Below are 24,530 nucleotides of genomic sequence, written 5' to 3' on the forward strand. Positions count from 1 at the left end.
GGAAAGGTTTGGATGTGTCAGCCACTTTGACTTAAAGAATGTCAGTATAACAGAAGGTCTGATCTCCTTGGATCATCCATGAAACATCAGTCCCCATTGGCCAGTCCCTCTGTCACTCAATTAATTCATAAGGGACTCCATCCTTAGAGTGAAATTAGCATAATTTACTCTATGGGTACACATTTTTATGAGAGTATCATTGACTTCAAAGCTTGATGCTAATATTCTATGAGAAGAGTTAAACTATGCTCTGAGCATAAAAGTCAGTTCTAAAATCTCCCTCTCAAATCATGTTTTACCAGCTGTTTGTTTGCTCATGCGAAAGGGGTTGTGGTAGCTGGGTGGAGAGAGGGGAAGATTGCCACAGCAGTATCATAAATTATATAACCCTTCCCATTTGACTCAGTATGAATGAGTCAGTTTTAAAGAGTTCATATTTTCCCAGATTTCTTTCTGCCTGATTTTAAGGCCCTTTAAAAATTGGCCACACCCTAACTGTCTAAGCTACCTCTTTCTTCCTTAATTTAGACTTTACCCTCTAATCTAATAAGGTGTTAAGGACATTCAAAGAGGACTAACATCTCTAGTGAGAGAGTTTGCTGAGCCCTCTTTAGGGCTGCTCACCCACCTTTGGTATCTACTTGTCATCCAACTCTCTTTTGTGGCTTCAAGAAGCTGTAGCAGGTGCAAAGCCACATCCAGTGACAGACTAAACCAGAGGGAGGGTAACCCACAGGCCTTAGGCCCAGAAGTGAATTAGGGAGAGAGGTACCTCAAGCATATAAAGACCTACCTGGGTGGAAGTGACAGATGAGAATTTGTTCTGATGACAATTGTTGTGATTAAAATTATCTCGTCTATAATAAGAGACTGAAGCAGAGTTCTGAGTCAATGACACTTTATTAAAGAGTTCATGGTTCCCTCTACTGAAGTGAACCTCAGAGCTTCCTCATGATCTGAGAAGCCACCTCTCTTTAGGGGTATACTTTTATAGGGTGATAGTTATGCTAAACAGAGAACAGAATCCCATTGGTTATCATATAAATAAGCTAAAATATAAATATCATTAGAATAACAAGTTGGGTGGAGCTATCACAGTCAGTGATCTAAGTGGTCATAAGATGGTCATCTTTTACTGGGCAAGAAATACAAAAATATTTTGGGGGGATTTTCCATGTAATTGTGATTTCAGCCACACTGGGCTTGGCCATCATGACAAAACAAAACTAAGTTGGAGGACCTTTAGTTAACTTCTTATAGTTAAACAAGTAAACTTAGATTTTGTAACTTAAAGCTCAGGGGACTTTTACAAAGAATTGTGATGTGAAATACCAAATTTGATTAATATTGGTTAGAATAAAGTAGGGGTCAAATAAATTATTTCTCTCACTATGAAGAAGGCTGAAGCAGGTACTCTGGGGTGCTTACGGCTTGGTCAGCCATCCAAGATGGCCATTGCATCTCAGGCCATCACCAATCTTCTTGACTTTTTTGTCTTTCCACTGGACTTCAATGACGCTGGAAAAGAGAGTGAAGCTGTCAACTTTATGCAATTCTGCCTCACTTAAATCCAACTTCAAATGTCAAGACATCATTCATCAATATCATTATCTTTGAAAAACTATCTCCATTTTGTTACTGTGTATTTGCTTCTTCCCACTATAGTGTGATGCATCCCCTTTCCCCTTAGAATTTTCTTCTTATCTTCACTGCCTATAGAAATATTATCCATTGTGTAATATCCTTTAAGACCAGGTAGCAAATGGCATAATTAGGATTGCACATAGATCCTCTCCCTCCAGAGGCAGAGCTCGTTCCACTATATCAGATTTCTCAAATAATTCCTAGGATGCTACTTTTGTTTACTCAATTAGATGAAAACTCTCAGAGAATGGGCAACCTATCTATCCAAATATACCTTTTATTCCTCTCAATACAGATTTCATCCTTTAATCAAGATCATATTTTATCTGTCTTTTGGATCAGGATAAATCCTTCAAACATCCATTTAAATACACAGGGAAAAACTAATGCTTTAGAGATTGTACAGATGTTATCAAAATGTTTCACATACACAGGATGTCCCAAAAATCTTAGTGCAGTTTTGAATTAGTAACTTCAGAGATGTAAAAGCTAGAAATTTACCATTTTTTTTTACAAGTTTAATTCCTTATTTTTATTTTATACTTATTTAGATTTATAAATTTTAAACCATAAATTTATTTTAATTTTTAAGAGATGGGGCACCCTGTCATTGACTGGCTAGTACTGGTTCTTTGTTCTTGAAGATCAAAATAACATCCCTGAGTGGTGGGTCAAGGTACAGTGTATTTGACTATGCTGATTAGACTAATACGAGCTGGGAAGGCTTTTACACAGGTTAGCAAATAGTCCATATGAACATTTGAAGTGGTGATGGCTCTAATCTACACATTTTACATTTTATTTGAGCTACTGCAATTCTGCTTTTCTCCTAAAGCACAATGCCTTTTTTGATGGGGTGACACTTCTATGCCAGTGTCTCCTAAGACTCACAATTGATTTCAAAGTTCTTCAGAGAAACCTTCAGTGTCCATATATTGCTTCTTTTGACCTCCATGTGAGCCCTTGCCTTTTATGAGTTTGCCATAAAATAGTCTTATGCAAAAGGACTTAAAAGACCCTGTCATTATGTCACTCGTGTGACAGTGTCTGTTGATACTTTCTCAGACTAGTGAGGGGAAGTCCTCTTACTTGGCTACCTTAGTCACCAGGTCTATTTACATTACACTTTTTTTCTAGTGAAGTCTTGTATAAATCAAAACTTCATTCTTTGGATGACCTTAAAGGAAAGGATTACAAAAGGCTAGGTAACAAAATTACAAAGACTAGGATTAGAAACCATTTCAGTTACTGAAAGTTTTTTTTTTTAAATAACTGATTCAATTTTATCTTTGATTCTGAATTTTCCCTCTTCTACCTACTGAGAAAGCCAAAAAACCCCGTACTCCATGCAAATATGTCATCAAGCAAAACACATTCCTTTATCTGTCACATCAACAAAACAAACAAAAAAAAAAAGTTTTAGTCCAAATTCCAAGTCCATCCCATCTTTATCTAGAGATGGATAGTAAATTTTTTCAAGATTTCTCTGCATCTATGGTTGGTTTCATGGTATCACTAAAAGGTTTTACAAAGCTTGGAAATTGACAAAATGTTGAATTTTAATAAGAAACACGTGTTTAAAAATACATAATCTTCTAGCTGTTGTTTTTGTAATCTTGTTCCATTTATACATCTAAAGATTTGAAATGTACTAAGACTTTGGGGACATCCACCCAGCCATTTGCTTTTACATAGGCGATCTTAGGTATGTCACTAATTCTCTTCTTATGTAAAAAATAGCACTGAACTAGATGATTTCTTTAAATAAATGATCTTTTTTTCATCTCCTTTGTTGAATCATCACTAGTCTGATCCTTTGTATGCCCAAGAAATCAGTACTGGACTATCTATTCTTCTCTATGAGCCCTTTCTCAGTCATCTTAATTTCCAAGTATTATCTCAATTTGAGTCTTCCAGCAGAGTAATAATAGTTGATATTTACATAGGTTTTTGTAGTTTGTTTGGGGTTTTTTAATGGCAATGGAGTATTTGCATAATATTTTAAAGTTTGTAAAGCACTTTACATACATTATCTCATAGAAGCCTCACACTAATTCTGTGAGGTAAGCCCTATTCCTTCCTGTTCCCATTTGATATATGAGGAAACTGATAGTTTTAGAGATTAAGGTGACTTTCCAGGGTCACACAGTTAGCAACTATCTGAGGAAGGATTTAAATTTCAAGTCCAGTCCTATACCAGAGGACTGCTATAATGCAGTCCGCTCTGCACTATACCACATTGGCCAGCAGAATGTAAGCCCTGTGAGAATAGGGACTATTTCATTTCCATCTTTATATCCCAAATGTCTTGCATATGGTTAATGCTTAATAATTGTTTGTTGAATGAATATTCCAGGAGGTAGATATTTTGAATTTTTTATTTTTATTTTTATTAAAATTTTTTATTTTCAACATATGCATGGATAATGTTCAACATTCACCCTTGCAAAACCTTGTGTTCCAATTTTTTTCCCTCCCTTTCCCCAACCTACTTTCCTAAATGGCAAGTAATCCAATATATGTTAAGCATGTGCAGTTCTTCTATACATATTTCCACAATTATGCTGCACAAGAAATATCAGATCAAAAAGGAAAAAAAAATGAGAAAGAAAACAAAATACAAACAAACAACAAAAAAGTGAAGTACTATGTGTAGTTCCCACAGCTCTCTCCCTGGGAGCAAATGGCTCTCTCCATCACAAGACTATTGGAACTGATATGAATCATCTCATTGTTAAAAAGAGCCATGTTTGTCAGAATTGATCATAGTATAATCTTCTTGTTGCTGTGTACAATGATTTCCTGGTTCTATTTATTCCACTTAGCATCAGTTCATGTAGTATGTCTCTTCAGGCCACTCCAAAATCATCCTGCTGATCATTTCTTACAGATAAATAATATTCCATAATATTCATATACAATAACTTATTCAGCCAATATCCAACTGATGGGCATCCACTCAGTTTCCAGTTCTTTTCCACTACAGAGAGGGCTGCCACAAACATTTTTGCACATAGAGGTCCCTTTTCCTTCTTTAGTATCTCTCTAGGATATAAGCCCAGGAGTAACACTGCTGGATCAAAGGGTATGCACAGTTTGATAGTCCTTTGGGCATAGTTCCAAATTGCTCTCCAGAAAAGAGAATGAGAGAAAGAATGTATTTCAAACATTCTTGTCATCATTTTACTGAAAAGAAAATGGAGACTTAGAGAGTCAGGTGATTTGTCCAATGTCCAATAGTTAGTATTTGGCAAAATTGAGAGTGGTACCCAGGTCCTCTGGCTCAACTAAAAGTGTTCTTTCCATTATATTGTGGTGTCTTATTGAAAGGACTGCTGATTCCCACTACTTCCTCTTGCCCTGCTTCCCCAAAGAATGTTGCCAGCTGCTTACCCCTGTGAGACCCTTACCTCAGTGAGACTCCTGAATTCTTTGTTTTGACTCCTGAGCAGACCTTCAAGAGAGAGAAAAGTACAGTTATCCCTTCTATATCACAAAGGTTAGTGGCATGGTATTCCCACTATCTGGAAAAGCCACATAAAAATTTGTGGCCTTGCCTTTGTATTAGAAAAGTCTGAATTATTATGGGTACTAAAGGATAAAAAATATTGATATTCTACAATATTATACATATATTTTATGCATTTCTGAATTTCTAAATTTTTTCTGTGTCATCTCCTGGTCTTTGTGTGTTATCTGAGGTTTCTACAAAATTTCCCCAAACTCCCAGTTAATTTCTTATGCCAACTTACAATATCCTAAAACCATGATGGGAAAAGTCATGGTGTTGAAGGTATAACTATAAGATATTTGTAAATTACCTTAGGATGAGAAATTAGGAATTGGGATAGCTTATTCAAAGTCTTAGGCTAATATACGATCCCAATCTTAGGAAAATCTATTGAAAGCCTTTGGGATAGTTTAGGGGCCTCTACAAAAAAAGAGGTGGACTACTATTCCTTCAATTTATTTTTCTTTTCTTATTGCTAAAGCTAACATTTTTAATACAATATTGATGGTGATAGTAATGATGATAATGGGCATCTATTTTGGTTTTTTCATAAAACAAACTCTTAGTTTTGTTTATTATTTCAATCGTTTTCTTACTTTCAATTTTATTAATCTCTCCTTTTACTTTCAGAATTTCAAGTTTAGTATTTAATTGAGGATTTTAATTTGTTCTTTTTTTTTTAGCTTTTTTAGTGGTATGCTCAATTCATTGATCTTCTCTTTCTTTATTGTTTTCATGTAAGTATCTAGAGATATAAAATTTCCTTTAAGAACTGTTTTGGCTGCATCCCAGAAATTTGGTAGGTTGTCTCATTATTGTTATTCTCTTGGATGAAATTATTATTTCTATGGATTAAATTATTTAGTTGAGATGGGCTATTGTTGTGCATCCAGAAAATCTTCCCACAGAAGCCTAGCCTCTACTTATGGATAGGTTTCTTTGTCCTTAGATGATGGAAAGAGAAGGAAGAAGCAGTGGCAATGTGAAGAAGGCTGCATGGTCCCCAAATTGACTCTCTACTACTATCACCTAAGTTAATATACAATAAAATTATTTTTGCACTTTGTGTATAGTTCTATAGAGGTCAGAGTTTGAATAGGGAAATCTTGAAAGACATGGAGGGAGTTTTTGATAATCATATTCATAGCACTCTAAATTTTATAAAGTAATTTCCTCACAACAATCACTGTTGTTTGTCCTTTATACTTAAAGAGTATTCATGACATCACAATGTTGGGGTCAAAGTAAATTGTGTCTAGACTATGAGTGATCAGTCCAGTACAAACTCAGGTGGCTCTACTACAGGTCAGAAGCAAACAATCCATTTGAATCTTTGGGATAGAGATGTCTTTAGATTTGGGCATCTCTCATTTCTTTTCTCTGCATTCTCCACAAAAGTCCAAATGAAGTAGGTGGGAGGATGTAGTATTATCCCCATTTTTACAGGGAAGGAAAGTGAAAATCAGAGAGATTAAGTGATTTATTCTTCATCTATCTAGTGCCAGTGAAGGGATTTTGAATTAGCTCTCCTGAGTAATTCCAGAAGATATATAACCAAAAATATATATGATCTTCAGAGTAGAAGTTCCTAATCAATTGATTAAGGTTTAAAGCTAGAATGGAATATTTGGAATAAGTAGAAATACCATATAGTAAGCACCAATTGAATTTCTGTACCCATTCATTTAATCCAACATCTTGAAATAAGTCTATGCTTTCATAGAAAATCTCAGTTACAGAGACAAATTGTATGAAGAGTTCTAATCTCCAGGTTCCTAATATGATATGCTTCCATCTATAGCTATGTTTTAAAGTAATTATCTTTTCACTTCTTTACAACTTTCCCTAACGCCTCTCCCCCTCCCTCCAGACCCCTCAGTTGTCAAAAAGTTCCAGGACCTTGATTTGTGTTAACTGTACTATAGGAATGGTGGGGAGGAAAAGAGCTCCCAAAAGTGTCTCTTCTCAGTTGGAGGTGTATATTTTCCATCCCTCAAAGGAATGCCTCCCCTTTATCTCCTGTGGTGTTCTCTTCTTTAAAATATAATGGTTCTCTGGGAGCAGGTTTCTTGGGGAGGTTTTCTGGAGGCAGCCTTAGTTTCAGTTCCGAGTAATAATCACTTCAAACGCAGCCAGGAGTTAAAATCCAGTCCTTTATTGTGTCCTTCAAAGTCTTGAGCTTCAGCCCCTAGCTCCCTCTGTATGTCTCCAGCCAGCACAAAGGTGGAACATATGGAATGAATCTGTCTCTGCCTCCAAGAGTGGGCTTCTTCTCCCTGGCCCTGAGAGTTTCTTGCTGTACACTGAGTACACACTAATCATTATATCACTGGAAAACCATTATTTGCTGTAGGATTAAATCAATTCTAAACTAGATTTAAACATTGTCTCCTCAATTCCACTTAGTACCTTGTTTCAAGTTCTGGCCCATAACATCTCCTTGTAGGATCAGATCAATCATACTGAACATTGCTAAGTTAGATAATTATTGTCCCTATCAATTCTAATAATTTAACACTTTGTAAGGATTCCAACAATCTCCTAAGAGGCTAAATCTTCCCACAGTCCTCATTTCCCAAGCAGTCTGAAATTAGCAATAAAACAATAAAGCAGATATGAGATTAAATGACCTAAAGGGATAGTTTCTTATAGAGGGTAATTATTATTATGGAACTGAATATTATGATTCAATTAATCAAATAGGTATTAATCACCATTCCTCCTTTAAGATCTCTTTGGGATATAAGTCCAGTGGAAACACTGCTGGGTCAAATGGTATGCACAGATTGATAACTTTTGGGGCATAGTTCCAAATTGCTCTGTAGAATGGTTGGTGTTGTTCACAGTTCCACCAACAATGTATCAGTGTCCCAGTTTTCTCACATGCCCTCCAACATTCATCATTATCTTTTCTTGTCATCTTAGCCATTCTGACAAGTGTGTAGTGGTATCTCAGAGTTGTCTTAATTTGCATTTCTCTGCTCAATAGTGATTTGAAGCACCTTTTCATATGATGAGAAATAGTTTCAATTTCTTCATCTGAAAATTGACTGTTCGTGTTCTTTGACCATTTATCAATTGGAGAATGGTCAAAAAATATTTTTAATAAAGATCTGTAGAGTATTTAGGCAGCTTAGGTAGCCCAGTAGTTAAGAGTGCTGGGTCTGGAGTTAAGAAAAGCTGAGTTCAAATCCAGCCTAAGACACTTACTTAGTAGCTGGACAAGTCTATCTAACTTAATGGCAAACTACTCTAGTATGTTTGCCAAGAAAATCTCAAAACAGAAGCGTCTCTAATTCAACAGAGCCTCTTACACTATTCTAGGCCCTTAAGACACAAGGAAAAAAGCATCAGTCCCTACCCTCAAGGGTTGTATGTTCTATGGGAGGAGGAGAAAATATTTAATATAAAATACATACAAATCAAATGCAAAGTGACCTGGGCAAGAGCCCTAAGAATTAGGGAGGTCATTAAATGCTCTTTATGAGAAGGGGTCACTTGAACTGAGAAGACTAGAAAGGAAATAAGTATTTCAAGAGGTGAGGTTGGAAGGAAGAGCAATTTAGGCATGGGGGAAAACAGTATAAAGGTATAGACAAGAAATGTAATGTCTTCTACAGAGAATAGCAAATAGGTCATTTTGCCTGGGGCATAAAGTATGTAAAGGATTTTAAATGCAAACAGAGGCATTTGTATTTTATCCTACAGGCTAAAGGGAGGCAGTGAAACTTCCTGAGTAGAGGAGTGACATGGTCAAGCATGTACTTTAGGAATGTCAACTTGGCAACTGGGTAGTAGATGGATTGGAAAAAGGGAGAGATGAGATGGAGAGACTGAAAAGAGGCTATTACAACAGTCTAGACAAGAAGTGATGATTTGGGAAAAAGAGAACATGATATCGTGGAATTAGAATTGACAAGATATGGTTTATTATCTATTAGGGAAGGAAAAGAAAAGGGTTGTGAATGAAACTGGGTTTCAAACCTGGGTGAGTAGAAGGACATTCAGCAGATACCAGGTGATACAAAACTAGAGCTAAGAAGAAAAGTGAGGGCTGCATATGTAGATTGTAGTTATTTCCATAGATCTGGTCAAAACCATAGGAATAGATAAGTTCAGCAAGAGATCTCATAGACTGAGTAGAGAGCCCAAGATTAACCCTTGAGAGTTGCTGAGATCACCAAGAGATAATTCATAGATAGAGAAGAATAGAAGAACAGGATTAATCCATGGGAACTGATGAAGTAATCAAGAGGTAACATAGCCAAAGAGGAGTAGAAGACCTAAGATTCACCAAGTGAGAACTTATGAACAGAGAAGAGTAGAGGGCTCGGGAAAATCCCAAATGGTATCACAAATAGTTGGACACAATGAAAACGACTCAATAACAGCAATATATTTTTTAAAAATGCTTAGCACACACAGGAGCCACAAACGTGTTGACATACAAAATTAAACAAGCAATAGTAACTTGTCACTTCTTTGTTAAATTTGTATGCATGATATCAGCTATATAGAAAATTATTTTTGTTCAGTCATTTCAGTCATGTCCAATTTTTCATGACCCCATTTGGATTTATATGGCAAAAATACTATTGGTCTGTATGTTTTCTGAGATACAGTCTAGGACCAAGAGCCAAGAGAGATTATTTTTGTCCCTACTTTCATTTATAATTCTCCCTCTTGCTTTTCTGATCTTTGGGTTTTTTTCTGAAAAAAAATTCTTCTTTACCATTAATCCTCTCTTCACATCTGGAAGATCACATCTTCACATTTCCCCTTTTGGGTAACCACAGCCCTCCCTACTCCACCCATCCCCCTCAGGGATTCACCACTTCAGCCCAAACCTATTTTCCCTTTTTCTGTCAAAAAGAGAACAAATATTAGTGTATGTAAAGTCAATTAAATTTTCATTACTCTGGCTCCCTGAGTACTGTAATGGGGTTATTCGAAATCTATATATGATTTAGAAATTTGAGGCAAAGGAAGGAATGAGAATGGCCTCAGAACCAAATGAAGCTGAGCCTGGATTGGCTTAACAGAAGGATGGAGGAGATGGTAGTAATAATCAAAAATTATATGTCCAAGGAGACTTCTCTAGGCACCATGCTACAGTACATTAATGAATAGGCATGCTTCAAACAAGCTGAGATCTAGGAAAGAACTCTATTTTATTTTTTGGAGTTATAATAAAATTTTTCCAAATACATGAAAAGATAATTTTTAACATTCACCTTTGCAAAATCTTGTGTTCCAAATCTTTCTCCTTCCTTTCCCTCTCCCCCCTTCCCAACAGAGCAAGCAATCTGATATAGATTAAACATTGCAATTTTTCTAAACTTTTTTCCATATTCATCATGCTGCACAAAAAAAAAAAAAATCAGATCAAAGGGGAAAAAACTACAAGAAAGAAGAAAAAAACAAGCAAATAAACAACAATAACAAAGTTCTCTCTTTGAATATGGATGTCTCTTTCTATCACAAATCTATTGGAATTGCCCTGAATCACCTCATTCTAAGTCCATCAGAGTTGATCATCACATAATCTTGTTTTTATGTACAATATTCTCTTGGTTCTGCTCAAGAACTTTATTTAGAAAGGCCAAGGTCTCCCATTGCATCTGGGGTCATCCCCAGTCATCTTCACCAAGGTCTTGCCATTGAACTTGGATAAGTCTAGAAGAGAGAGTAAGGCTGAAGATATTGCCCAGTTCACTTAAATCCAATTCACATACTGGTCAAAATATTGTCTTCATAATGTCATCAGTCTTCTTGGAGACAGGATAGTCAGCAACAAAAGTAAAATAATAAGGCTGAGGATCTCCAGACCTCTCTTTGAACACATAGATTACTGCTTGAGGACAAGAGAAATGGAGTCCCTGAGATGGGGTAACTGGTCAGACAGAAAGAAGGAAGCTTGGAAAGACAAATAATGAGCTTCTTTGGTACTTAGAGGACTGATTTTCCAAATTTCAAAGCTGGAAAGCACCTCAGAGGTTATCTAGTTCAACTCATATCTCTGAGAGAATTCCTGCTACAACATATCCAGCAAATGATCACCAAACCTTTGGTTGAAACTTCTCAGTGAGGGGGAACCTACTACCTCTCAAGGCAGCTCACTCTACTTGTGGATGGTTATAATTTTAAGGAAAATTTTCTGAAATCAAGTCTAAGTTTGCCTTTCTGTAACTTCTACCCATTGTTCTTAGTTGTGTTTGGCAGAACAAAGCTAATCCTTCTTCCATATGTTTTTGTTCACTTATATCTGATTCTTCATCACCCCATCTTGGGGTCATCTTGGCAAAAATACTGGAGTGGTTTGCCATTTCCTTTTCCAGCTCATTTTACAAATAAGGAAACTGAAGCAAATAGGGTTAAGAGACATGTCCAAGATCACACAGCTAGTAAGAGTCTGAAGCCAGATTTGAACTCATAAAAATGAATCTTTTGGTCTCTAAACCCAGCACTCTGTCCACTAGCTAGCCTTCTTTCATATAATTTTTACAATATTTGATGACAGCAATTATGGCCACTTTAAGTCTTCTTTTCTTTGGCTAACCATCCCTAGTTCCTTTAATTGGTCCATTCATTCCTTTGAACACTTTTCAGCTAATCAATCACTTCCTAAAGTGTGGGAATAAAAATTACTTCCCATATGCTCTGGTTAAGCCCAAGTAGAGTGAGACTACTATCATTTCCCTAGGTGCCTAGGTACCTAGTCTCCTAGGTGAACATGATGCCTTCCTTAATGTGACTCGAGATCACATTAGCTTTGTAATCACTATATCACTTTGTCCAATCATAGTCCCTTTGTAATCCAATGAAACTCCCAGATCTTTTTTATTCAGATGAACTGCTATTAAGTCACACATCTTCCGTAGTAGATTTATACAATTGACTTTTTTAGACCCAAGTACAAGATTTTACATTTTTCTCTAGTAAATTTCATCTTGTTAGATTTAGCCAGTTCTGTTCTGTGAAGTTCAGTCACTCAACATGTTAGCTACGAAGTCCTAGCTTTTTGTCATCAGAAACTTTAATAAAGCACGCCATCCGTGCCTTCATTCAGGGGATTGATAAAATAACACAGGCCCCATTCACAGGGCCTGGGGCCATTGTCCCCGCATGTCACATGTAATCATAAACCCTTCTCCTATCACCTTTATCTCTTTTACCTTCAGTGTCTTTGTTCTAAGGGACCTATTGGAGGGGTCTTTAGCCATTAAGATCAACCAGACAACATTTATTAAGCACTGATTATATTCCTGGTACTGGTAATACAAACTAGAAAAATAAATAATCCCTATTCTTAAGGAGCTCACATTCTATCAGATGAAATAACATATACTAAAACCAATTCTGCAGGGTTCCCCATTCTTTTCTTCTCCCCCCTATCCTTTCCTTTTTTATAGTACATAGCAGGAGTGGAGGGTGGAGCAGAGGTCTGTGAGAGACTTCACATTGCTAAAGGTGCTTATTTGTGGCTCTGATGAATCAGAGCAGGCTTTCTGGTACAAAGGTAACTTGAATGTTGAGAGAATGCCACAATTTCCTGGATTGTTCAGGCAAGCCCAGAAAAAGTCATGATCATCTTAGAATACCTGGCCAATTCCTATCAATTAAGTAATTTATTCCTCTGTTTACCTTTCCCAATCCCTTCTCCTTCTTGGACTTCTCTATAGAATCAAAACTTTTTTTAAAAATTTATTTTTGTGAATTCACTTTTAACATGCAGAGACATAATCTGAGCAGGTGACTAGCTTCTTTTTCATTGGATAAATGGAGTTCCTAGCTGTAATGTGTCCTAAATTATATTTATCTATATTGTAAAAACTGTAGAACTTCTTTCAATATTTTTGGAACCTGTAATTTTGTTAGTGTACTAATCTACTAACAAGGGCCACAATTCTTTTATAACTTAGAGAGAGAATCTTGGTGAGTTACAATAACTCCTCATATTCATCCCCTGGTAGTCTGAGCCTTTTTTGAATTTTTATAGGTTGCTTCTCAGTCCCATTGGCAGACAAGTATTCAAAACTTTTCCATCTTGATAGATTCTGCCAGTTGGCCTCAGTTACAGGAAATTTAATAATAATAATAATAGTTGAATTTATATACACTTTGAAGTTCACTTGTTATGCCACAGTTTTCTTTAACTGTCTTGACTCAGTTTCCCTGTCTCAGTTTCCTTAACTGTTCTGTCTCTGACCCAGTAAAACTAAGGATTATTCGTTCTCAGGTTATAAATTAGCAAGATAAAAGAGTAGCTCTCCTGACTCTTTTATGGATTTACAATATTCCTTTAGAATATTCCAAGATTAACCCATGATATCTTTACTTCTTTGTCTCTGGAATTTTTAGGTTTTATGGCTTCCCCTCCCTGATAAAAAAAAAAAAAAAAAAAAACAATTTTCCCTCCCTTTCTCTTCTTTGTCTCCAAAAAGGTATTTAAGAAGTTGGGGTTCTTCCATTCATGGCTGGAGAATGGCGTCTGGCAGCTGTATGCTGGATGCTGGATTCTTTGGGTCCTCCAGCCCTGGGACCAATATGAATTCCTTGGTCCCAGTATACTTATCTCTGTCTGACTGGATAATCTGAGACAAGAGTCCTGTCCAGTCAATCTTACTCTCCCATTAATAAAATATTAAAAACTCTCTAATCTCTCTCCTGCCTCAGTTTCTCCGGCATTACACACTTAGTGCTTTGATTTACATATATTATTTCATTTGTGCCTCACAACACTTCCAAGGATAAGTATCTCAAGTATTGTATCCCTATTTTAACAGGTAAGAAAACTGAGGTCATTCAACCAGTAAATGAACATTTGTGATGGCTTCTCTAACTTTGTGCATCTCATGTTTCTTCTGAGCGATTCACTGGTGACCTCCATGCCATAATAAGCCAATTATAGAATAAAGAGCAGAATGATGTTTAAATTTCAAGTTAAATATTACATAGTAAAAATAAGCAAATGAAGTCCAGCCACAAAGACTGGCATAGTAGAAAGGACATTGACCCTGCAGCCAGAGAATTTATCTATCTAGCTATATCATCTAGTGATTTTGATGCAGGTGTGGGCCCTTTAAGATTCCTTTCTTTCTGATTCCCAACCCCTCCTAGTTGATGTAATTTATCAATCAAGGACCTTTTGATTCACAAATCCTGGTCCCTTTGAATTCCAATAGATCTGGGCCTGCCCCAGCCCCACCAGGATCTGAGCCAACTTGGGGCTACACCCACAGGCCCCTCTAGCTAAATCTCCCATTATTAAAGGGGTCAAGCTGGGATCCCCTCTTGGCAGAGGTCCCAGACATGCCAGCCTTATACCTGGCATGTCAGCCTCTGTCCACTGAAACTCTGCGTCTGGTGCCCTTCTTATCTCTACCTTCACCTGTTGGAATCTTTACAAACTGCTAACTCATTAGAATTGATAGATTATGGATCTGATCTTACAAGATGTTTTGGGCCAGAACCTAAAACAAGGAACTAATTAATACAATGCTAATACTTGTAAGATCAGATCCATAATCTATCAATTTTAATGAGTTAGCAGTTTGTAAAAGATTCCAACATTCACCTATTTCCTTAACTATACTTTAACCTTACTTCCAAACCCCATAATAAACCTCTTTCATCAATCTAGCTTTTTGGGCCTATAAATTCCTTTATTGGGGACTCGAGCCGCCACTAGACTTCATTTAACTCCTTATCCTTGCGCTGAATCCAAAGGGATTTCAGGGGAGCTCTGTTTGACTCCCTGTACCCCGAACCTGCCACTAGACCTCAATTAAACCCTAATTTCATTTGGGGACCCCATATCTAGCCCTCATCAATTTTACCTCATTGGGCTTTGCTTTCCCCATCTATCAATTGGTGGGGGTTGTCCTAGATAGCTTCTGAGGTCTCTTCCAGCTACAAAGCGATGATCTTGTGCTTAGGTGGGAATAGAGACTCTTAAGAGTCTGATTGTATTAAACTTATCTAATCCAACCCTCTTATTTTACACAGAGAGAAACCGAGGTCCAAGGAAAAGTGATTTGTGTAAGCTCACACAGGTAGTAAGCATCAGAGGTGGGCCCCTCTGACTGTAGAGCCAGGATTCTCTTTATTGTAGTGTACAGTTAAAATTCTATCCAAAAGTAGAAGAGAAATTCTCAGACCAGCATCTTCCTTTATGTGACTCCGAAGGACCCTTTGCCTACTCTTAAAGGCACAGTGAGAAAACTTACCACAAAGGAAGGCTGGTTTAACCTTTGCTCGAATCCCCAAGTTTCTGGTAAGGGTGTAGTGAGCTGGAATAGGGCTGGGCCTGATCAGATAATTGTCAATGCCTCTTGCCCCAAACCAAAACCACTCCACTTCCAATCTCCCTCACAAGCCACTATTTTCCCTCCAGCCTTTATCCAGGAAGAAGGCTGATTCAAAGTCCTCCAGAAGCATACCTGGAAACACCAGTACTGCTCCACCTTAACTGTGATGACTTTCCCAAAAGGTATAGAGTGCAATTTGCATACTTCACCATGGTTTAATAATAACAATGCCGGTAACTGTGCTAAGCACTTTTACAAGTATTAACTTATTTGATTCTCACAATAATCTCTGGGTGTAGCCGGTTTTGTTAATACCCATTGTACAGATGAAGAAATTAAGATAAAAGTGACTTGCTTGAGGTCACACAATCAGTGGCTGAAATGTGATTTAACCCAAGCTTTCTTGATTTCAAATCTTTTGAAGCAAACTCTTTGCTACCTAGTTAAGAGAGCCACGGACTTAGAGACCAGAGAAGTAGGTTCAAATCTTCCTGCTATCATTGACTTACTATATAATCTTGAATTTAACTTCCTTGGACCTCAGTTATTTGGCCTCTGAAGTTCCTTTCAGCTCTGGATCTATGATCCTATGACTTACTTCACAGGGTCAGGCGACTGGGTGGAGAGAATGATGAGCCTGGAGGCAAGAAAACTCATCTCCGACCTCAGACATTTAATCTTGTCCATCACTTAGTCCTGTTTGCCTCAGTTTCCTCATCTGTAAAATGAACTGGGGAAGGAAATGGAAACCCTTCCTCTATGCCAAAAAAACCCCAAATGAGGTCATGAAAAGTAGGACACAATTGAAAAATGATTGAATTGAAAACTTTAAAGGCAAAGAATTGCTTGGTGGATAGAGAGTTAGCTTTGGGGTTAGCAAGGTCTGAGTTCAAGTCTATTATATAGGCGAGCTGAGTGACTGCAGACATCATTTAATTGTTCAGTGGCCCAGGCAAATATGTGATTGTAAAGTGCAGACAAAGTGTGGTCTGGTATTCATACAGGAATTCTCACCAGCACTTCCTTAAACCAATAAAATCACAAGTGCAGTACTGTGCCTTTCACCCCAAATCCAAAAGGGGTCCATATGTTTAGGATGTCTTATAGTGCCTTTAACACACAGTGTCAGCCTGAAGGCAAAGACAGAGAAGAAAATGGACAGATTTAACAGATATATGAGGATGATTATTGTCCTTTGTTCTCCAAAAGGACCAAAATGACATCACTATGTTAGAGTTGAGTTACAGTGTCTGATGGTGACTGATCAGACCAATATGAACTCGGAATGCTCTGCCACAGGTTGGACACAAATAGTCCCTGTGGACATTGGGGGGAAGGCAGTGGTGCAGTGGATAGAGCATCAGCCCTGAAGTCAGGAGGACCTGAGTTCAAATCTGGTCTCAGACACTTAACACTTCCTAGCTGTGTAACCTTGGGCAAGTCACTTAACCCCAATTGTCTCACAAAAACAAACAAACAAAAAACATTTGGGTGATGTCTCTAATTTTGAGCATCTCACATTTCTTTTGAACTAATTCAATTCTGCTTTGCTCATAGAGCACAGCATTTTCTCTGATAAGGGCAAGCGATGCTGGGGGGCCCTGTGCTAGTGTCTCCTATGTCATACAATCAATTCTAAAGTTCTTGAGAGACCTTGAGAGTCTTTGTATCATTTTTTTCTGACCACCCGGTGAGCTCTTACCATGTGTCAATTCTCCATAAAACAATTTTTTGGGGCAAGGATACATTTGGCATTTGAACAAGATGGAGACTGGGGGACCTTTATCATCAATGTGCCCAAAGAGGACAAGCTAAGGCTAGAGTAGGTTTAGATCACCAGACAAGGCAGGGAGTCCTTGGAAATTATGGAGTTGGAAACAGCAATAACAATGCTCATTTACTATTGAAGACATGTGACTTTCTTTCTTATCACCAACATGTATTACATTTGCCTAAATGCAATAAAATTTTATGGAAATATGATGAAGATATGTGAACAAAGCCGGAAGAAGGGACAGGTAGAAGATTCCAGAAAGGAAGTTGCTGCAGGAGACAGCCTTGTTTTTCTCCTTTCCTCCAAAAATAAGGGCTAAAAATAAAAGCTTCCAATAGAAATAAAAGCAAAATGTAAACTAAGCTGTCTCATCACTTTTTCTGGGATTTCAGTGGTGTAGGCTCTCTCAATAATATCAAATATTTCCAAAGAGTAGGGAATGAAGGAAGTCATGATTAAAAGAGCTCTGAAATTACAGAACTGCTAGGGATGTTCTGGTAAATGTTTAACCACCATTTTTGGAAGGGAGTGGGTAATTGGTGAAATGTGGTGAGATGAGAAATGAACATATACTTTTTAAAGCTTAATCTGTGTTATTAACATTTTCAAGGATAGACAATCCAATAAAACAAGAAATCAAGCCCAGATCCTTGGTATGTGCCAGTTTGGGAATTGTAAAAGCTTGCATGAGAGCAGTTAGATGGGTTGATGGATAGAGTACCTGGCCTAGGATCAGCAAGACTCATCTTCTGGAGTTCAAATCTGCCTGAGACACTTTCTAGCTATGTGACCCTGGGCAAGTCACTTCATGCTATTTGCCTCAGTTTCCCTATCTGTAAAATGAGCGGGAGAAGGAAATGACAAATCACACTAATATCTTTGCCAAGAAAACCCCAAATAAAGTCACCAAGTATTGAACAAGACTGAAACAAATAAATAACAAAAAAATACATTGAAAAATTCAATTATTGTCTCTCCCAAGTCTGTTTAAGATGACTCTAGTCCACCGCAGCTTTCACCTCTTACATTCTAAGATTTTATGATTTTTTGTTTACTTTTCTTAGGGCTTTTTGTTTGTTTACTTTGTTTTATTTTAGATAAGAATGAATAATTTTAGCGGGTCAGGGAGTGAGAAATGGGGGCATTCCTGTCTGCTACACACCTGGCTTCTCTCTATGATTTCAGAATTCCTCTTGGGCAGTGGCTTCCTGCCCTAGAGGTGGCTGCTTCTCTGGAATTAGCAAGGTGTGGCTCAGTTCTAGCGTCATTGTCCCATGATCAGTGACAGCATCTTGTACCTAGTCATCAATGAGTAGTATTAGGTGACAAGGGAGCCTAGATCAGGAAATCACTTAAGAAAAAGACATCATGAGTCATGCAAATGGCCAAGCAGAATTTCAGGACTCATGCTCTGACAAAGTTTCATTGCTGTGTTTGAACAAGGTACCTGAGCGTCATACTTTTCCTGGCATGGTGTCTGGAGAACTGCCATTCCCACAACATTCTGAAGGCTTCCAGTGAAGGAGAGGATGAATCTTTTACACTGCAGAATATATTAGCAGACAGTCCCACACAGGGGCTTACCTCACTTACACCTTGTTCAGACATGCTCAGCCCAAAGCAGGATTGGAGAACACACTATTTTTTTTTTTTAATATATCTTTTTTATGGCCATAGGGCTTTTTCTGCATGAGTGAACAAAACTAAAAAATGCTTGTCACTGCAGCTAGGAGCACATTTCCTTGGAAAGCATGTTTTTCCTTTCTTAAACCAAAGGTGAGAGGAAAATAGAGAGAGAAAGGAGAGGCCTCCTCTTTTCACACTTGCAAATTTTGCAACAGGCTATTGACCCAAAGAAGAGAATCTGGTGATTGTAATCATTATGATTTCATTTTCTGTAGTTTTTTTTTTCTTCAAAGATCTCAAATTAGCCTGGTTCATCTGAAGATATTGGAGATCACAGAATACAATTAGAAATCTAAATTTAATTTTTCAGGCCGATTTTGCCAGTGAAATTCCCTCTATATCCAGTAAGCAAAAAAGAGGTCATAACTTTCATTGGTGGAGGGGCACTGATGAAATCATACATTCTTCATATATATTCATATGTTCATATGTTCAATATTCATATATTCTAATTGGAATATACATGTAGAATCCCTAGCTATTCTATTCAAATGTTTGGCTATTCCTTCCAATCCTGCAGGGAACTATACTCAACATCATCAGTTTAAGCTCAATTAATTTGTCCCTTCTAATAAAAGACAGGATTTATAATCTGAAAACTCTTTCAAAACCTTTATGACTTACTGACTTTCTACCAAAGTAGAAATTTCATGATAAGGGTTTGTAATTTATAGTCATGTTCTATGTCCTTTTAATCAGCTTCTTATTGATATTCTGAACAGTCCAAAGTCTTTCTAGAAAAGGTAAAAAGAGTGAATACAAATATCAGAATTTTCCTAGCTATGTCCAGTCTCAGTGAAAGTGATAGGACAACGATGAAGGTTGCTAAGCAATACTCCACATCTCCCTTGAGAATTCCTGGTTTCCTTCATTGCCTAGCAACATGTCTGCACAGCCTGGATTCTATCAGTGAAATTCAGAAGGCTTGCCAAGGTAGTTGCCCAGATATGATCCCTATTTCCTGCTCATTATACATGTTCCTCTTCCTAGACTTACCTCCAGGTAACAATTTGATGGAGGTGATAATGAGCACCATTAGTAGTAAAAAGAAGAGAAACCTGGGTTTTGATCATCTACAAGATAAGACCTGTGGGTAATTCAGTCCAATAAACATTAAATGGCTACTCTGTACAAGGCACAAACTAGGGATATAAAAAGGGGAAAGACTAGATCAAGGTACTTATAATTGAAAAGGGGGAATAAGACATTTCCACAGATAACTATAATGAACAGGAAGGGAGTTGGAAGAGCAAATAAAAGGCATACAGAAAGGTATTTGAGAAATTTGGATAGGGATTAAAAACTGGTGATTTCATTGATATAGGGGACTCCCAGAAGAGGGAACTCCTACTAAAAAGAAGACCCCTTCTCTGCAATTTACACGTTTAGAGAATTGTCTAGTGCATGGAGAGCTTAAATAAATAAATGTGTCCCTGATCTTGATGTGCAGAAAGATTTCATTCTGAACTGGAATGTGTTCAGTGGACACTTAATTTTTGTGACTATATTTTCTGAATGATCACTTGCTAAAGGAATGTTTAGAGGCTTTTTGTTTCCTTAAGTTCCTGACATTCTATCCTGGTAGGAAACAAACAAACAAAATCTTGTACTTTTAATTTCACAAAATGGTTAAGGATACCCTTATTTTGCTAGAATCCCCAGAACCTGTGGTAACATGTCAGCTGTACTGCCTATGAAGTAGGTAATCCTGAAGCTTAGAGCAAAACTGACTTTTCCATACTGGCAATGTTGAACAGGAGACAAATTTGCTCAGTGATTCAAAACGGCCCACTCCCAAAGGGATGGATATATGTTCACACTTGTGTGTATGTGTATGTATGTGATAGAATTTCTTCTTTTTTGCAAAGGAGGCAAAAAATGTATTTAGTAAGTGAGCTCTCTCTCCCCCTTTCCTTTTCTCTTTCTTTTTTGGGGGATAATTGGGATTAAATGACTTGCCCTGGGCCATACAGCTAGTATCTGAGGCTGAATTTCAACTCTAGGTCCTTCTGACTCCAGTCTTTCTTTTTTTTCCTCTTTCCTTTTCTTCCTTTCCTCCTTCCTTCCTTTCTAACAGAAATCTGTGAAGATTAAGTCTAGGTTGTGATTGTACATGAGGAAACTGAGGTCCAGAGAGATTCAGCTTTCCTGTAAAAAGATGCCAGAGGCCATCTAGTCTGACCCATTCACTGTAAAGATCATAAAATCATAAATTTAAAGGACTTCTCAGGATCTGAGTATGGTTCTCTTCTCGTGTACATTTAAGGAACACAACAATTAGCATCCTAATGCTAGGTTCATAAAAAGATTTGGCAATGTATTCTGATGGAAGTGGATAAACCTCCTGAATCCAATTCTCCCTGTGCAACAAGAGAACTGTTTGGTTCTGCACACATATATTGTATTTAGGATATGCTGTAACCTATATAATATATATAGGACTGCCTGCATCTGGGGGAGGGAGTGGAGGAAGGGAGGAGAAAAATCGGAACAGAAGTGAGTTCAAGGGACAGTGTTGTAAAAAATTACCCTGGAATGGGTTCTGTCAAGAAAAAGTTATTAAAAAAAAAAAAGATTTGGCAAGGGATCTCAGGGGCCCTCTACTCCCACTCCCTCCTATTATAAAGAATATGAAGTAAAGAGAGTCTAAATGACTTACCCACCAACTCTTAGCTACTATTTAAGGCAATATTTGGATCCAAGTATTTCTTTCTGAAAGACCAGCACTTTGTTATACAAGACTGTTTTGAGATAGAACACAGGTACACTGTGATGAGAAATTTTGCCCTGGTAGGATTTATGATGTTGAGCATCCCCTACTTTGTTAGACCCAATGTAATAATAGATTATTGTACAGTCACAAGGATTCCTAAGGAGAAGCACTATGGAGGCAAGAATACTAAATTTGGAATTAGGCCTGGGTTTAAATTCCAGCTTTGCCACTTTTTAGCACATCTCTCAATTCCCCACAGCCTCAGCTGTTATGTAGATATTCTCTATTATGCAGATAATAATATTGATATGATAATATCTCTTATGCAGATAATATATTGATGGCCACCTACCTTCTAGAAATATTTTGAGGATCCAATGAGAGAATAGATGCAAAGCAGTTAGTAACTGTATGGAGTTTTAAATGTGATATTTTATCACAGGTCAGGGAAAAGGAGAAGCAGGTAGAGTCAGTGAATGAATCAGGATTACCTGCATGCTGAGTTTTCAATGCATGTGTAACTCGCAGCTCAGGACTATCCAATGACTTACTGAGAGCCAAGAGCATCATGTTCCTTATTCTCTTGCATCATGGTGTTTGTCCTTCATAGTTGCTGAAGCTTCGTGGCCAATCTTCTTTTCTCGCCAAGAGTTTTGCTGCTCAGGAAATTCCTATTTTTTTCAATAGAAAATTAATCTCTAAATGTCAAATTAGGGTTGTTTGGGAGACACCCCTCAAAGCTGGCATTGCCTACAAGGCAGATTCTGAGATTATCCTGCCCAGAAAATCCAAGGATCCAGTAATTCTTGCTACTTGGTCTATGTGATTCCACATAAAATGGTGATAGAGTTTGAGAGTATGCTGCAGATTCTTCAAGGCTGGCCAGGAGCTTAGCATCCCAGGAACCTTTAGTTCAGATGTCAGAAGTCAACTGTTAAAGAGTTCCAAGGCTAGAGCTGAAGGGAGGGGTGAGGGTGGGGGAGGGATTCCTTCCTTCAGCAGCTATGGTCCATCTCAAACTAGTTTTCTTTTTATAGGTCAGTACAAAGAGATGACTTCCAATAGCAATCCATTCCACAACAGAAGGAACCAACCAGTTTATCTTAGGGGCAGTGCCATCCTTCAAGAGGCAACAATGGGTGTTTCTGCTCAATTGTAAGATAGAATCAATGTCCCAAATGCTCACCACCCAGTAAGTTAATCAAGTTGAACCAGGAACTCTCCTATATAAGGAAAATACCTTGCCCCACACAGGCCTAAAAGGTGACTGTGACCTGTCAGTGGAACTTATTAAAGAGCAGGCATTCTTTTGGATAAATGGATTCTACCTTCTTCATGGATCTTACATATTATGTTAAGCCACCCCATTCTTTATCAGTTCCTACTGAAAGGAATAATTTCCTTTTGCCTGGTCAGAATTTAAATAACTACTTCCTGGTGAGTAGACTCACATGACTGGTAGATAAAAATCCACACCCTATTCACCACAAACTTATGAGCTTGCAGTTGTCAGTATTTGTATGCTTTCATAGCATTTGACCGTAGTCCCACTTTCCCCAAGTGAGATATGCTAAAAATGCCAAACATTTTAAGCTGCTTTCCTTATTGCTAGTTTCTCTTTGTTCCAGTCTTCGGCTTTTTAGGATTGTCTTCTTCATTCTATCTGTTCATCTAGCTATTTATCCCTGGGGAAACTGAATTACACCAATCATACTCGTAATAGATATTTGGAGTGAGCTAAGTAATGGGAATCTGCAAATGGCATTTTATTTTAGTGGGTAAGGCTTTTTTAGTACTTTGGATGCATCTGTGAATTCTTTCAGGAGGATATGCCTCCAGATTGCAACCCATCCACACTATGATCCTGCAGCAGAACTCTTATTCTTATGCACTCAAGTCTTTCACAGGAGCCCCACTTACTTTCATTCTGAACCACCCCCAGTAGTCTTGGTCTATATCTTGCCATTGGACTGGGCTTTGAAGGGGAAAGTGGGACATGTGGTCTTGCACAGCCCTCCCTCACTTAAATCCAATTCACTTACATGTCATGGCATCTCCTCCCTGATGTCATGGTTCTTTTCCAGAAGGACAAATAACAACAAACAGCAACAAAAACACAACAACCCCAGTCTGGGGCCTTACTCTAGATTAAGGTTTGTTAATCCAGGGTCCATTTGAGGGGGGTGAACCCTGAAACTGTCCTCCTTGACTTTTGGGGAGAAGCAATGAAGGTGAACTCTGAAACTCTCTTCTGACAGAGACCCATCCTTTAGATTTCATTCTGTTGGAAATCTTGGTGGGGACTGGCTGTACCCTCTATTGACTAGCTGAACCTTTTGCAGGGTCCTCAAACTACAGCCCAGGAGCCAGAAGTGGCTGAGGATGATTATCCCCCTCACCCAGGGCTATGAAGTTTCTTTATTAAAGGCCCACAAAACAAAGTTTTTGTTTTTACTATAGTCCGGCCCTCCAACAGTCTGAGGGACAGTGAGGACCCCTGTATTGAGTGGAAGATTAGCCCAGGACCCCTCCCAGTAGCTCCAACTTAAGTGGTCTCATTCAGTTGTTGATCTGGGGCTTGAAACTCCAAGATAAGTACTTTCTTTTCAACTGAAATCTAGGCCTGGGGCATTGAATAGAATATTGAATAGAATCCCCAGCCTCAGATTTCTTATAAAAAGATAATTTTGAACCCCAAATCTCTGTAGAAATACTAAGTTGGATTATGCCTATCCAAGGGACCTCTCCCCTTGGTACAGCTACCTGCCAGGACTCCTGCCTGCTGTGAAGATACCCTTTTCTCAGTGTTAACCTTTATTTCCCTGACAGGACCTTGCCACTAAGAAGTCTGTCTTCTGGCAAAGCTGGCTTCTCAGTGTCAATAAAAATTCC

General features: G+C 37.9%; 1 long non-coding RNA gene across 2 annotated transcripts; it reads right to left on the reverse strand.

Moving 5' to 3' along the window:
• Positions 1-881: 881 nt before the first annotated feature.
• LOC127553508 (uncharacterized) lies at positions 882-22,827 on the reverse strand. 2 transcript variants are annotated; one of them, XR_007951760.1, is made up of 3 exons: positions 22,130-22,827; positions 5,055-5,098; positions 882-1,518 (listed from the first exon to the last, which is right to left on the reverse strand). It is a non-coding gene; the product is annotated as an uncharacterized LOC127553508 (long non-coding RNA). The 2 variants fall into 2 exon arrangements; XR_007951761.1 differs by lacking the exon at positions 22,130-22,827 and adding an exon at positions 21,991-22,122.
• Positions 22,828-24,530: the final 1,703 nt, after the last annotated feature.

This window comes from Antechinus flavipes, chromosome 3 (assembly GCF_016432865.1).
Source record: "Antechinus flavipes isolate AdamAnt ecotype Samford, QLD, Australia chromosome 3, AdamAnt_v2, whole genome shotgun sequence".
Classification (NCBI taxonomy): domain Eukaryota; kingdom Metazoa; phylum Chordata; class Mammalia; order Dasyuromorphia; family Dasyuridae; genus Antechinus; species Antechinus flavipes.